The sequence below is a fragment of the Arachis hypogaea genome, chromosome 4 (assembly GCF_003086295.3).
Source record: "Arachis hypogaea cultivar Tifrunner chromosome 4, arahy.Tifrunner.gnm2.J5K5, whole genome shotgun sequence".
Lineage (NCBI taxonomy): Eukaryota > Viridiplantae > Streptophyta > Magnoliopsida > Fabales > Fabaceae > Arachis > Arachis hypogaea.
In genome coordinates, this window is record NC_092039.1 from 23,330,986 (window position 1) to 23,348,454 (window position 17,469).

The window sequence follows — 17,469 nt, forward strand, 5'->3', positions numbered from 1 at the left end:
TGGAGAAAGCACTTGCTGATCTAAACTCTACTATACAAGCTCTCTTCACCCAAATCAGACCACCAAATAACTTCAACAATCAACCCTCAAGCTCTAGTACACTTCCTTGTCAACCACAGAATAATCTCTCCATCCCATCACCACCATCCATGGAAGAGCACCCACATCCATCAATCCAAGAGCAAGATGATCCCAATTATGCTATTGATATGGAACAGGAAAGAAGGAATCATCTTCGCAAATCCATACTTCATAAAGAGCTAGAGGAGGCCCTACGGGTAAGGGTAGGAGAGACCCTTGAAGATGAAAGAATAGTTGAAGGGGGTTGTCATAGAAAGAAAAATATCGAGGATGAGTACGATTTTATACTTAAATACCTGGACAAAGCAGCAATTATTAAAAAGGAAGAAGTGGTTACAGACTTAAGAGATGCTGTACCTCCATTGGAAAGTCCAGTCACAGAGCCTCCTTCCACGGTGTTTGATGTTGATGTTGAGAAGAGCGTACAACCTCCAAGGCAGATCATGGTTGAAGATTTTGTAGAGGTTGATCAAGAGGTAGAAGATGTCAAAGAAGAGCACAAGGGAGTGGAGCTTGAAATTACCTTGCCAAAGTTGTTGGAAACACCTCCCCCTAAGTTGCCATCATCCTTCACAACATTCAAGTGGGTAAAATTCATATCCCTTAGCTTCCTAATTCCACTTGAATATGGGCTACTGGAGACGGATGGTCAACTTAGAGCTCTCTGTGGCATTAAGAGTAAGAAGAAGATGGTCGGAGATAAGATTTATCCTGCAAGGTTCAACATGGTTGTGTGTTCAACATTTAAATGCAAAGGTTGGTGTAAAGCTCAACTGAATGGGTCTAGGAAGTTGTCTGGCTGCTTCAATGAGAATTCAGACTGTTTGTCACCCAGTTGGAACAGTATTGCTCAACAAGAAGACGGGTGCAAAAGCAAGATTTGGGACCCCAGAATTCACTCTAGAAATCAATACTCTTGGGGCCTTGTCACTTTCTTTAACTTGCTTAAAGGCTTTCTGCGCCTTGTTTGGGACCCCGGAGGTTACTGGAGATACAAACATTGGTGGGGATTCCTGGATCAGTACAAGCATAAGCCACCATGACAGGAAGCTCATCAAATGTCCAACTTAAGGACTTTAACTAAAAGGGCTAGGTGGGAGCAACCCACCATGGTATGATCGTCCTTTTTCATTTTTATTTAGTTTTATTTGTTTTTTAATTTTATTTTATTTTGTTATATTGAACCTGGAGTTTTGCATCACATTCATATTAACACTGCATTCTGCATTTTTCATATTGAAAAAAAAAAATTTTCGCTACGCGACGCGATCGCATCGGCGACGCGTCCGCGTCGCAAGGAGATGAGAGAATAATAAATTGAACAGAAAGTTACGTAGGAGCAGCGCTGGAGGCATGCCAGTGGCACAATTCGTCCCACGCGACCGCGTCGCTGATGCGTCCGCGTCGCAGGGGAAGACTGGCCTCCAATGCGACCGCGTCACCCACGCAGCCGCGTGACCTGAAAATCGACGTCAAAAGGGTGCATGGCCGAAAGTTGTGCTGGAGTTGGGCTGGACTCGTGCTGGAAGCCCAAGCCCTCCCACGCGAACGCGTGCCCCACGCGTCCGCATCATTTTTAAAAGATGGCCACTCACGCGATCGCGTCGACCACGCGATCGCGTCACCCAGAATTTTGGCAAAAAGAGTTTCAAACAGAGAGTTGCGCGACCGCGAGGCTGCACTCGCGCTAATCGCACAAAACAGGCCACGCGATCGCGTGACCCACGCGTCCGTGTCACCTGACTTTCTTGTGCACCACGCGACCGCGTCACTTATGCGACCGCGTCACAAGCGGCGCACAGAATATCCAGATTAGCCAATTTTCTTATTCTTTCTTCTCTATTCCTTATTTTTCTTCTCTTTTCTTATTTCTTTCTTCTTCCTTCCTTATTTTCCTCCACCTCCATTCTATTTGCATATTTCATTCATTGCATCTTAATTTTGTGCATATTTTTATTTTATTTTCTAAAATTAATTATTTTTCTCTTGGTGTTAAAATTTTCTTATTTCACTGTTGCAATTTTCTCTTGAATTAATTTGGATGCTTCATAACTTGTTTTATTCTGATTGGGTAATATTATTTAAATCAATGCTAATTTTTATATCACTGCTATTCATTTTGCATTGACATGAACTTACATTGTCTTTCATTACCCACTCTCTTCCCTATGTTGCAAATTTTTTGATCTGCCATGTACTTCTATTATTTTCTCACTTGCATGTTGTAGCTACCATGTAATTAAGACCCTTATTATCTGGCATTAACACCCATATTTTATTTATTTTCTATCTTTATTTTTGGGTTACTTTTTCTTTTCCCTCTTCTTTCAGGATGGCCACCACAAAGGGAGAGGAAAAGCTTCTTAATGGGAGAGACAAACAAGCCCATCTGCACAATCCTTAGAGAAAAGCAACAGTTGAAACAACCCATCCACCTGCAAATCTCAGCATACACCGAGGACGGTGCAACCTTTAAGTGTGGGGAGGTCGATACCGATCTCCATGGGTTAGTTACTTCTTGACCCAACACCAATATTTTATTTTATTTGTTTGTTCATTATTGCATTTGCATGTTTAATTACATATTTGTTTGATTTTATGCATTTAGCTACTACTTGGTTAAAATAATAAATTTCTTTTAAGACCCTATTTTTGAAAATTTTCACTAATTTAAATTGAAAATTTTTATTAAAAATTTGTTTGAAGTTGTAATTGGAACATAGTTTTTGAGCCAAAGAACACACAACCTGTGAGATTTGAGCTTATTTACATGGTTACATTATTTAACCATAAACATTTTATTCTTGTATGTTTACTTCTCTATGATTGCAATCTTAACTTTGTTTCATTCTATATATCCAATATTTAGTGTATTTAAATTCTTGCATATGATTGAGGCCATTGTTAATTCTAGCTCACTTATCCCAAAATTAGCCTACCTTTTACATCACCCTTGTTAGCCCCCTTGAGCTTTTAATCCCCTCTTGTTCTATAAACCATAATACTAGCCTTAAGTAGAAAAACAAAATAAAAATCCCAAGTTGAATCCTTGGTTAGCTTAAGATAGAAAATCATGAATAGAGTTAAATGTAGGAAACCTTGTGGGAACATGAGTGATAGAAACAAAGGGTTAGGAAGATTAAAAAAGAAATAAAATAAATTTGGAAAGCATGCTCATAAGAAAATCAAAGTGATTCAATTACCATGTGCATCAAAAAAAAAAGTTTCAGCATCTGAATAAAAGGGGATACAAAAAGAAATTCCCCAATGAAAATAATGCACATGGGATAAAAATAAAAAGTGAAACATGAGCATGTAATACAAAAGTGGGAAAAATTATGGGTAGCTAGGTATGATTTTAAAGTTATATAGAGTGTATGTATGCTAGGTGAGATCTTAGACTAATCAAGGATTCACTTTATAAAGCTCACTTAGCCATATATATACCCTTACCCTTACCTTAGCCCCATTACAACCTTGAAAAGACCTCATGATGTTTGCATTGATGCATTAAATATTGTTGATTGGTTAGATGAAGAACAAAGTGTTAGAAAGCATGACTAGGGAAGAGTAGAGTGATTGACCCTAGACACTTGAGAGTTAGAGTGATATACACTACCAGTGAGGGTTCAATGCTTGATTCTATGTTCCCTGCTTTCATGAGCTATCTTCTTACAAGTTTACTTGTCTTTATTTTATATGATTTGAATTAGTGGAATTTGAATTATTTTTGTCTTTGAGAATTTATTTATTTTTAATCAAGTAGGTAGAAACATTTTGCATGTAGTTGCATTTCATGCATTCTACCATTCCTCTTCATCTTTATAGTTCTCTTGAGCTTAGCATGAGGACATGCTAATGTTTAAGTGTGGGGAGGTTGATAAACCCATATTTCATGGTTTATCTTGTGCTCAATTGAGTGAATTTTATCAACTCTTTACCCACTTATTCATACTATTTGCATGTTTTACATTTCCCTTCCTAATTATGTGCTTTGATTGAAAACATGCTTCTTTGGACTTATATTTGCTTATTATTAATCCTCTCTTATTACCATTAGATGCCTTGATATGTGTGTTAAGTGTTTTCAGAGATTACAAGGCAGGAATGGCTCAGAGGATGGAAAGGAAGCATGCAAAAGTGGAAGGAATACAAGAAGTTGGAGAAACTGCTAAGCTGTCCAGCCTGACCTCTTCGCACTCAAACAGCGATAACTTTAGCTACAAAGGTCCAAATGACGCGGTTTTAGTTGCGTTGGAAAGCTAACGTCTGGGGCTTCGATTTGATATATAATATACCATAGTGGCCCTGACGCTAGGTGACGCGACCGCGTGCTCCATGCGGCCGCGTCGCAAGTGACGAAAATTAGCGAATTTGAATTCGCAACCAGCAAATTCTGGGCTGTTTCTGACCCAGTTCTCGGCCCAGAAAATATAGATTAGAGGCTATAAAGTGGGGGAATGCATCCATTCATTATCATGCTTTTTATAATTCACTTTTTATGTTTTAGATGTAATTTTAGAGAGAGAGGTTCTCTCCTCTCTCTCTCTCTTAGGATTAGGACTTCTCTTTGTTTTAGAAGTGACTCTCAATCCCAGGTTCTTTATTTTTATTTATTTTCAATGTTCCATGTTTAGACTGATTTTCTTAATTAATGTTATTTGAGATATTTCAGATTGATGATTTCTGTCTTTTATTGATATAAATAATTTGGATTTTCCTGTTGCCCAATTGGCTTATGAATATTTTCCATGTTAGATTTTACTGCTTTGAATGAATTGAAGGTATTTCAGATATTTATAATTTTAATTTAGCTTTTTACATTCTTGGCTTTGGTTAAATAACTGGTGACTCTTGAGTTATCAAACTCATTGTTAATTGAAAATTGGAATTCATCCACTTAACTTACCTTCATAGTTAGAGGTTAACAAAGTGGAAGAAAAATCCAATTCTCATTACAATTGATAAGGATAACCAGGATAGGACCTCCAGTTCCCATATCTTGCCAAGAGTTTATTTTACAGTTATTTATTTATTTTTATTGCTTTAAAAATATATCTGTGACCACTGCCCAACTAACCTTTTACCTTAATCCAAAACCCCAAACACACTTTTTCATAACCAATAATAAGAACATACCTCCCTGCAATTCCTTGAGAAGACGACCCGAGGTTTGAATACTCGGTTAACAATTTTTAAAGGAGTTTGTTACTTGTGACAACCAAAACGTTTGTACGAAGGGATTTTTGTCGGTTTAGAGACTATATCTACAACGCGACTGTTTTTATGACATTCTTTACTGGCAAAAATCTTAACGTCAGAGAGCATCTTGAAGCATCTGTTACCAAGTTGCAAGAAGCTATGGACCAAATAAAGGAAGAACAGAATAATAAAAATAGCATGCTTTGCAAATTGCTTGGGGAACAAGAAGAGCAAAGGCGTGACTTAAAGGAACTGAAGCGTCAAAAACTATCTCTTGAAGGACCAAGCATCCCACAGACTAGTGGAACATCCAGTTCTCAAAATAAAGATTGTTGAGTCCTAATCTTAGCTTTAATTCTGTGATAGTTGTTCTCATAGGAATTTACCTTAGAAGTTATATAGGAGTAGTAGTAATTAGTATATCTATTTTGATTTTATTTCCAATTAAGCTATAATTTATCTTTCTCATCATCATTAAACATGAATAAAATAGTAGATTTTTAGAATAAAGAGGCAATATTTTTTTCGAGTTCTTAATAAGAAAAATTCTAATTACTTAGATGTGGTGGCAATACTTTTTGTCTTCTAAATGAATGCTTGAACAGTGCATATTTTTTATATTGAATTTCATGAATGTTAAAATTGTTGGCTCTTGAAAGAATGATGAACAAGAGAAATATCATTGATGATCTGAAAAATCATGAAATTGATTCTTGAAGCAAGAAAAAGCATTGAAAAAAAAAACAAGGAATCATTGGATAAAGAAAAAGAAAAAGCCAATACCCCTTAAAACCAAAAAGGCAAGGGTGAAAAGGATCCAAGGCTTTGAGCATCAATGGACAGGAGGGCCCAAGGAAATAAATCCAGGCCTAAGCGGCTAAATCAAGCTGTCCCTAACCATGTGCTTGTGGCATGAAGGTCCAAGTAAAAAACTTGAGACTGAGTGTTTAAAGTCGTGATCCAAGGCAAAGGAGTGTGCTTAAGAACTCCAGACACCTCTAATTGGTGACTTTAGCAAAGCTAAGTCACAATCTGAAAAGGTTCACCCAGTTATGTGTCTGTGGCATTTATGTATCCGGTGGTAATACTGGAAAACAAAGTGCTTAGAGCCACGACCAAGACTCATAAAGTAACTGTGTTCAAGAATAAACATACTACACTAGGAGAATCAATAATACTATCTGAATTCTGAGTTCCTATGGATGCCAATCATTCTAAATTTCAAAGGATAAAGTGAGATGCCAAAACTGTTCAGAAGCAAAAAGCTACTAGTCCCGCTCATCTAATTAGAATCTGAGTTTCACTTGAAACTCTGAGATATTATTGCTTCTTAATTTCTTTTTATCCTATTTTATTTATCTAGTTGCATGGGGACAAGCAACAGTTTAAGTTTGGTGTTGTGATGAGCGGATATTTTATACGCTTTTTGGGGGTAATTTCATGAAGATTTTAGTATGTTTTAGTTAGTTTTTAGTATATTTTTATTAGTTTTTAGGCAAAATTCATATTTTTGAACTTTACTATGAGTTTTGTGTTTTTCTGTGATTTCAGGTATTTTCTGACTGAAATTGAGGAAGTTGAGCAAAAATCTTATTTATGCTGAAAAAGGACTGCTGATGCTGTTGGATTCTGACCTACCTGCACTCGGAATGGATTTTTTGGAGCTACAAAAATCCAATTGGCGCACTCTCAATTGGGTTGGAAAGTAGACATCCAGGGCTTTCCAGAAATATATAATAGTCCATACTTTGTGCGAAGATAGATGACATAAACTGGCGTTTAACACCAGTTCAATGTTGCAGTCTGGCGTTCAGCGCCAGAAATAGGTTGCAAGCTGGAGTTCAATGCCAGAAACAGGTTAGAACCTGGCATTCAACTCCAGAAACAGCCCAGACACGTGAGAAGCTTAAGTCTCAGCCCCAGCACACACCAAGTGGGCCCTAAAAGTGGATTTCTGCACTATCCATCCTAGTTTACTCATTTTCTGTAGACCTAGGTTACTAGTTTAGTATTTAAACAACTTTTAGAGATTTATTTTGTATCTCATGACATTTTTAGATCTGAATTTTATACTCTTTGACAGCATGAGTCTCTAAACTCCATTGTTGGGGGTGAGGAGCTCAGCAGCGTTTCGATGAATTAATGCAATTATTTCTGTTTTCCATTTAAATACACTTGTTCCTATCTAAGATGCTCATTCGCACTTCACTATGAAGAAGGTGATGATCCATGACACTCATCACCTTCCTCAATCCATGAATGTGTGCCTGACAACCACCTCCGTTTTGCATCAGATTGAATGAGTATCTCTTAGATTTCTTAATCAGAATCTTCGTGGTATAAGCTAGAATTTATGGCGGCATTCATGAGAATCTGGAAAGTCTAAACCTTGTCTGTGGTATTCCGAGTAGGATTCAATGATTGAATGGCTGTGACGAGCTTCAAACTCGCGATTGTTGGGCATAGTGACAAACGCAAAAGGATCAATGGATCCTATTCCGACATGATCGAGAACCAACAGATGATTAGCCGTGCTGTGACAGAGCATTTGGACCATTTTCACTGAGAGGATGGGAAGTATTCATTGACAACGGAGACGCCCTACATACAGCTTGCCATGGAAGGAGCCTTGCGAGTGTGAAGAGGAGGACAAGGGAAAAGCTGAAATTCAGAGGACAAAGCATCTCCAAAACTCCAACATATTCTCCATTATTGAGTAACAATTACTTATTCCAAACACTTTCACTTTTTACAATTAAAATCAAAGAACTTTATTGGCATCCTAATTAAGATTAATAAGATAACCATAGCTTGCTTCATACCAACAATCTCCGTGGGATCGACCCTTACTCACGTAAGGTATTACTTGGACGACCCAGTACACTTGCTAGTTAGTTGTGTGGATTGCAAATGTGTGATTGCAATTTCGTGCACCAGCCAGCTGAGTAAAAGAGTCACTGAAACTCTTCCTAGTACTCTCCCAAACAATACAGAAGAGTATCCAAAAAGAGAGTGCAAGGCCGTAACCTTACTTGGTGTGGCCGAACCTAGAGAGGAGAAGGAGGACGTAAATCCCAGTGAAGAAGACCTCATGGGACGTCTTCTAGACAAAAAGGAGTTTCCAATTGAGGAACCTAAGGAATCTGAGGCTCATCTAGAGACCATAAAGATTCTATTGAACCTACTTCTGCCATTCATGAGCTCTGATGACTATTCCTTCTCTGAAGAGGATGAAGATATTACTGAAGAGCAAGTTGCTAAGTACCTTGGAGCAATCATGAAGTTGAATGCCAAGTTATTTGGTAATGAGACTTGGGTGGATGAACCCCCTTTGCTCACCAATGAACTGTATAACTTGGTTAGACAGACATTACCTCAAAAGAAAGAGGATCCTGGAAGGTTCTTAATACCTTGTACCATAGGCACCATGACCTTTGAGAATGCTCTGTGTGACCTGGAGTCAGGCATAAACCTCATGCCACTCTCTGTCATGGAGAAACCAGGAATCTTTGAGGTTCAAGTTGCAAGAATCTCACAAGAGATGGCAGACAAATCCATGAAAAAGGCTTATGGACTAGTAGAGGACGTGCTAGTGAAGGTTGAAGGCCATTACATCCCTGCTGATTTCATAATCCTAGACATTGGGAAGGATGAGGATGAATCCATCATCCTTGGCAGACCTTTCCTAGCCACAATAAAAGCTGTGATTGATGTTGACAGAGGAGAGTTGGTCCTTCAATTGAATGAGGACTACCTTGTATTCAAGACTCAAGGTTCTCCTTCTGTACACATGGAGAAGAAGCATGAAAAACTTCTCTCAATACAGAGTCAAACAAAGCCCCCACATTCAAACTCTAAGTTTGGTGTTGGGAGGCCCCAACCATGCTCTGATTATCTGTGAGGCTCCATGAGAGCCCACTGTCAAGCTATTGACATTAAAGAAGCGTTTGTTGGGAGGCAAACCAATTTTTATTTATCTATGTTATTTTATGTTTTCTTTAGGTTGATAATCATGTGGAGTCACAAAAACAACTGCAAAAATCAAAGCAAATTTAAAAACAGCATTAAAAACAGCACACCCTGGAGGATAAGCTTACTGGCATTTAAACGCCAGTAAGAGTAGCAGAATGGGCGTTAAACGCCCAGCCTGGCACTAGACTGGCGTTTAACGCCAGAACAGAGCATCAAGTTGGCGTTAAATGCCAGAAACAAGCAGCAGTCTAGCAATAAACGCCAGAATTGCACTTTAAGGGCATTTTTGCATGCCTAAATGGAGCAGGAATGAGAAGTCCTTGACCCCTCAAGATCTGTAGATCCCACAGGATCTCCACCTACCCCACATCTCTCTCTCTTCCTCAGACATCTCTATAACACTCTACCCAAAACACCACTCACCTATCAAATTCTATTCTCTTTCCTATATTCTCTTCACCAATCACCTCCATCCCTCTTCCCCAAAAAAACCCCACCTACCTCACTTTTAAATTCAAACACTTTTTGTTCCCAAACCCACCCAATTCCATTCGGCCACTCTCCCTCTCTTTCCCTATAAATACCCCTCTTCACTCCTTCATTTTCACACATCACAAACACTCTCCTACCCCCTTGGCTGAACCACATACCACCCTCCATCTCCTCCTTTTTCTTCTTCTTCCCCCTCCCCTTCTTTCTTTCTTCTTTTGCTCGAGGATGAGCAAACCTTTTAAGTTTGGTGTGGTAAAAGCATTGCTTTTTGTTTTTCCATAACCATTTATGGCACCAAAGGCCGGAAAAACCTCTAGAAAGAGGAAAGGAAAGACAGTTGCTTCCAACTCTGAGTCATGAGAGATGGAGAGATTCATCTCAACAGTCCATCACTAGAAAGGGGATGGAGCAAACACGAGAGTCCACTCATGGACCTCACAAGAGCATGAAGAAATTCCTTATCAAGAAATCCCTGAGATGCCTCAAGGGATGCATTTTTCTCCACACAACTATTGGGAGCAACTCAACACCTCTTTGGAAGGCTTGAGTTACAACATGGACCAACTAAGGGTGGAGCACCAAGAGCACTCCATCATTCTCCATGAGATTAAAGAAGATCAAAGAGCTATGAGGGAGGAGCAACAAAGGCAAGGAAGAGACATAGAGGAGCTCAGGCATTCCATTGGATCTTCAAGAGAAAGAACTAGCCACCATCACTAAGGTGGACCCGTTCTTTGATTTCCTTCTTCTTATTTTTCTGTTTTTCGAATTTGATGCTTTATATTTATCTATGTTTGTGTCTTCATTACATGATCATTAGTGTCTAGTGTCTATGTCTTAAAGCTATGAATAATTCCATGAATTCTTCACCTCTCTTAAATGAAAAATGTGTCTAATTACAAAAGAACAAGAAGTACTTGGATTTCAAATTTTATCTTGAAATTAGTTTAATTATTTTGACGTGGTGGTAATACTTTTTGTTTTCTAAATGAATGCTTGAACAGTGCATATTTTTTATAGTGAAGTTTATGAATGTTAAAATTGTTGGCTCTTAAAAGAATGATGAACAAAGAGAAATGTTATTGATTATCTGAAAAATCATGAAATTGATTCTCGAAGCAAGAAAAAGCAGTAAAAAAGAGAAAATAGCGAAAAAAATGGCAAAAAAAGAAAAAGAAAAAAAAGCAAGTAGAAAAAGCCAATAGCCCTTTAAACCAAAAGTCAAGGGTAAAGAGGATCCAAGGCTTTGAGCATTAATGGATAGGAGGGCCCAAGGAAATAAAATTCAGGCCTAAGTGGCTAAATCAAGCTGTCCCTAACCATGTGCTAGTATCATGAAGGTCCAAGTGAAAAGCCTGAGACTGAGTGGTTAAAGTCGTGATCCAAAGCAAAAAGAGTGTGCTTAAGAACTCTGGACACCTCTAACTGGGGACTTTAGCAAAGCTGAGTCACAATCTGAAAAGGTTCACCCAGTTATGTGTCTGTGGCATTTATGTATCCGGTGGTAATACTGGAAAACAAAGTACTTAGGGCCACGACCAAGACTCATAAAGTAGCTGTGTTCAAGAATCAACATACTGAACTAGGAGAATCAATAACACTATCTAAAATCCTGAGTTCCTATAGATGCCAATCATTCTAAATTTCAAAGGATAAAGTGAGATGCCAAAACTGTTCAGAAGCAAAAAGCTACTAGCCCCGCTCATCTAATTGGGACTAAGTTTCATTGATATTGTGAGATTCATTGTATATTCTCTTCTTTTTATCCTATTTTGTTCTCAGTTGCTTGAGGACAAGCAATAATTTAAGTTTGGTGTTGTGATGAGCGCATAATTTATACGTTTTTTGGCATTGTTTTTAGATAGTTTTTAGTAGGATCTAGCTACTTTTTAGTATATTTTTATTAGTTTTTAAGTAAAATTCACATTTTAGGACTTTACTATGAGTTTGTGTGTTTTTCTATGATTTCAGGTATTTTCTGGCTGAAATTGAGAGATCTGAGCAAAAATCTGATTCAGAGGCTGAAAAAGGACTGCTGATGCTGTTGGATTCTGACCTCCCTGCACTCTAAATGAATTTTTTGGAGATACAGAAACCCAAATGGCGCGTTCTCAATTGAGTTGAAAAGTAGACATCCAGGGCTTTCCAGAAATATATAATAGTTCATACATTGCCCGAGTTTTGACGACGCAAACTGGCGTTCAAACACCAACTTCCTACCCTATTCTGGCGTTAAACGCCAGAAACAGGTTACAAGCTAGAGTTAAACGCCAAAAACAGGCTACAAACTGGCGTTTAACTCCAAGAAAAGTCTCTACACATGAAAGCTTCAATGCTCAGCCCAAGCACACACCAAGTGGGCCCAGAAGTGGATTTCTGCATTATTTACTTATTTCTGTAACCCTAGTAACTAGTTTAGTATAAATAGAACTTTTTACTATTGTACTCGACATCTTTGATCATCCTTGATCTTGGGATCAGTTCTTTGAACCCTTTTTTGATTGTTTCATGTTATTAGGGCCATGCCTGGACCTTCATCACTTATGTATTTTCAACGGTGGAGTTTTTACACACCATAGATTAAGGTGTGGAGCTCTGCTGTTCCTTGAGTATTAATGTAAAGTACTATTATTCTTCTATTCAATTCAAGCTTATTCTTATTCTAAGATGTTCACTCGCACTTCAACCTGATGAATGTGATGATCCGTGACACTCATCACCATTCTCACTTATGAACGCGTGCCTGACAAACACTTCCGTTCTACCTGCGAAAGCTAGAGTGTGTATCTCTTGGATTCCTGGTCCACGATGCATGGTTGCCTCTCCTGACAACAGAGCCTTCTATTCCGTGAGATCAGAGTCTTCGTGGTATAAGCTAGAATTAATTGGCAGCATTCTTGAGATTCGGAAAGTCTAAACCTTGTCTGTGGTATTCCAGTAGGATCTGGGATGGGATGACTGTGACGAGCTTCAAACTTATGACTGTTGGGCATAGTGACAGACGCAAAAGGATCATTGAATCTTATTCCGACACAAATGAGAACCGACAGATGATTAGCCCTATGTAACCCGTAGCTGGACCATTTTCACTGAGAGGATGGACGGTAGCCATTAACAACGGTGATCCCCCCTACATACAGCTTGCCATAGAAAGGAGTATAAATGATTGAATGAAGGCAGTAGGAAAGTAGAAATTCAGAAGGAATGACGCATCTCTATACGATTATCTGAAATTCCCACCAATGAATTACATAAGTATCTCTATCTTTATTTTATGTTTATTTATATTTTAATTATCAAAACTCCATAACCATTTAAATCCGCCTGACTGAGACTTACAAGATGACCATAGCTTGCTTCAAGCTGACAATCTCTGTGGGATCGACCCTTACTCATGTAAGGTTTATTATTTGGACGACCCAGTGCACTTGGTGGTTAGTTGTGCGAAGTTGTGAAAAAGAATTGAGATTACAATTGTGCATACCAAGTTGTTGGCGCCATTGAGATCACAATTTCGTGCACCACCTATCTCTACCCCCACCTTATATTTTTTCACCCCTCTCGCTCTCTCATTTTAACATTTTAACGCAGTATTACTAATTAATCAAAATAGTTACATATTCTTAGTGTTCATCACTTAGTGGTATCAGATATGATTGGACTTGTTTGGATGTGTTAAGCTTATTGAGCAGGCAAATGGAGTGGTTCTACAAAAGAGTAGTATGGAAGGTAGCAAACATTGTGGAACATGGTCATTTTCTGAAGTCCATGTTGATCCCGGTGAAGTTTGATAGTGGACTGGTTAGCAGGTTAAAGGCTGCAATGGGGTGCGAGGCAAGCTCCTTACCTATTACTTACTTGGGTGTGCGACAGGAGCAAATCCAAAGAGAATTGCAACATGGAGACCAGTGCTAGACAAAATAGAAAAGAAGTTAACTTGCTGGAATTCTTATTTGTTGTCCAAAGTCGGTAGGTTAGTTACATTAAATCAATAATAAATAGCTTGCCTATGTATTTTTTGGGTTTGTTCAAGATGCCGAAGGAGGTAACAAAGAAGATTATATCAATGTAGATAAAATTTTTTTGGGGTAGCTCAAGGAAAAAGAACTATGCCGACAATAAGATGGAATGTAATCCAAAAGCCTAAGGAGCATGGAGGGTTAAGGGTAGGGAACTTAGAGATGAAGAACATATCGTTACCTTTAAAATGGTAGTGAAGATTTTCAGATGAAGGGAGCCATTATGGAAGAGGTGGTAAGTTCCTGTGATGATGTTGATATGAAAATTTCAGTGGACGATCACATATGTAAGGCAGCAAACAGTTCAAAGTTAGATATTATCAACTTGACAAAAGGAAATGTATTGTATAAATAGATGTGTTAGGAAGGATGGAGAATGTGTGTGGGTAATGGAAGAAAATGAGATTTTAGAAAGATATCTGGGTGGAGATAAAATATTACAAGAGAAATTTTTAAAGTTGTTTATGATCTCAAGCATCAAATATAGTATGATTGGTGAGTGTGGTGTGTGGGATGGGTTTCGGTGGGTATGGAACTTTCATTAGAGGAGAAATTTTTTTGAAAGAAAAAAGGCACAAATTGGTGAATTAAATAATATATTAAAAAATATTTTTCTTTGTGCAGGTGTTGAGGACAGCATGACATGGAACCATAGTGCAAATGGAGTATTTAGTGCCAAGTCATGTTATGACTTTGCAATTGGTAGGAGCCTTGGCGTTTCAAATGTGAAGCATGTGTTTGATGACATATAGAGTGACTTGGTGCCACCAAAAGGGGAGCTGTTAGCTTAGTTTGTGATTATGAAAGGATTGAACACTAAAGATAAGTTGATATAGAGAGAAATCAAAGATCAATCTGATGTAAAATGTATGCTTTGTAACAAATGGCCAGAAACGATAAATTACTTATTTCTACATTGTAAATTTTCTTTCAAATTATGGTGGCTGTCTTTGGATTGGAGTAGTGCACAGGAGATGAAAATGGACAATGTTAGATCTTGGTTTGAAGGTTGGATAAATCAGGATGTTAGAAATATTAGAAAGAATAAATGATATATGTTGTTTTTTGCTATTATCTGGTTAGTATGGCAATGCAAAAATATTAGAATTTTTGAAAATAAATCAAAGATCATGGAAAAAGTTTGAAAATGTGTTAGGTGTTTAGTAAATCTATGAAAACAACAAAAGAAAGAAAAGAGTGTTAGATATGAGTCGGAAAAAGTAAAAGATATAGAAAATAAATGAATGTGGTAACATTGTCAATTGTTCATTCTTAATACACATATATTTGTAATGGGTGGTTACCTTACTTTTCTGTAAGGATGGGTGAAATACTTTGTGAGAAAAATGGTGGATGGAAAAAAGAAGACGAGACAATTATAGTTAAGTTAGAGAAAACGCTGCAGTTTTTTATAGAAGAAATCAATTTGGTAGAGAAAAAAACTATTTATGATGTTAGATAATAAAAACATAGTGGATTGGTTAAGGAATAAGAGAAACACAGCAGGAGAATTAAGATTTTTGAAGAACAAAACTTTTTGCTTTATAAATTTGGTCTAAAATGTCATAGTGATGTACATAGGAAACAAAAATTTTAAATGGAGAAAGCAATGGGAAGAATTATCGCAAGGATATACAACGCATTGGAAAATATGGCCTAAAGGAAAACTAAAGCATGGATGGAGCAATCTGAAAGCGTTGAATTTTTCTAAGTAGATATCTCATTTTTGTTATTATATAATTGTTATTAGGGGTACTAAGTTTATGTGCTATGAGTCATTTTGATGTCTTTGTTTAATAATATTCATTGATTGTTTAAGTATTCTTAATAACAATATCGAAAAGGATAATTAATCACATTGGTGGATATTATTTAGTGTATTTTTCTCTCCTTCATAGGAGTTGGTAATAAATTATCTAAAAAAAAGATGGATACCTACAAAAATACACTTCGATACGCAAATTCATATATGTATGCTCAATGTTTTCGATCTCAATCATAAAAAATTTACCTATCTTGAGATTAGTGAATTTGTTTTATAAGTTTCTTTAGAAAAGAGATGACCATTTAAAATAAATATAGTTGGTTACTAAAATGAAGATAAATGTCTATCATGAAAAAGATAATACAAATATAAATCAAATTATAATATAAAGAATCTTTTATAATCGATTTATACGTTAATTATGATCGACTTATAATGACAGATCAAATATAAAGTTAGTTCGATTATATATAAAGTTTGATTATATTACTTAAGAAATTTGATTATAAATTTTAGGGCAAATCACGCATATAAACCAAGTGGAACCAAATTTTACACAATTCTACCAAAGAAAAAAACGTGACAAGGATCTACTAAGAGGACATTTCTATGTAGTTTGAATTAGAGCCATTCGAATTGTACCAATCAATAGTAATTCAAATCATCTTAATTCGAATTCTATTTCTACATACTAATTCAAAGTGGTAAAATTCAAATTATGCATGCATCAAATCAACATAGTAATTCGAATGACCCTGATTTGAATTACACACAAATACTTACCCACACTAGTTCGAACTAGCACCCGATTTTAACACCCATAGTAATTCGAAGCAAGCTAATTCGAATTACCCACAATTTAGCTACCCATGGTAATTCGAAATACCCCCATTCGAATTACAATGGTTTTTCCTATAAATAGAGTTTGAAATAACCTCATTCAAGCCACTATCACAAACTCCTACTTCACCAAATCCCAGAGAAAAGTTTTTTCAAACGACTCCAAGAAAGGGTAGAACAGAATATTCAGCCGATGGGGGATAACCCAGACTGACTTTATTGTTTGGATGGAGTCGCCCATATAGCCGGTGTCATCAATGAAGAGGTTAGTGCAAGCTTCTCTCTTTAAAATAGGAGTTAAAGTGCTTTTTTTTTCATATTTTTTTCCTTTTATATGTTAGAATGGTAGTCATTATTTAGCGTTGTTAAGTTAGATAGGATTGCTATATAAGTGATTTTTTCTAGTGGTTTATTAGTGGTCACAAATAAATAGGATAGTGCAAGAAGTAAGGACAACAGCTCTAACCATTGGCATGATGAAGACCGAGATCACATGATAATCAAGACTCCTGTGATCGCTCGAGATCGACGTTGCCAGACAAGTATGAGGTCTGTTGTACTGTTTTACCTCCCAAATACCCTTGCGTTGGTGGAGACTGATCCTAATCAACCATGTGCACCCTTTCCCAAATTCAGTACACTTCCCAAGGTACTTGCGATAATCGGAGTCCACCACTTTGTACTGTACCCCGCGTCGGATGCTATATGTCCTCATGCTTAACACAGCCTCCTCTTTATCCTGAAATCGCTGACCAACCTGAAACTTTAAAAGACCTCCGGTTCTATGGGTATCTCTAGCACCAAATCTAGTGGGTTCCCTAGCAACCCCTTCCTGTCTCATGGCATCCAAGTCCAAGGATGAAAAGTACGGAGGGTACTGCTGAGTCCCAGAGCTAGAACCGCCGCTAGCCCCAACTAGATTACTCGCTGTAATGTCATCACCACTATCATCAGCAATGATGTCCGACTCCACATCATCAGCGTCATCATCATCCGGCAATGCATCATCCATACTAGCCGGTGCCCCACACTGTAAGAAAATCGGCACCCTATCAACGATACCAACCTCGCCGCCACCACTGCGGTTGAGATCAACGG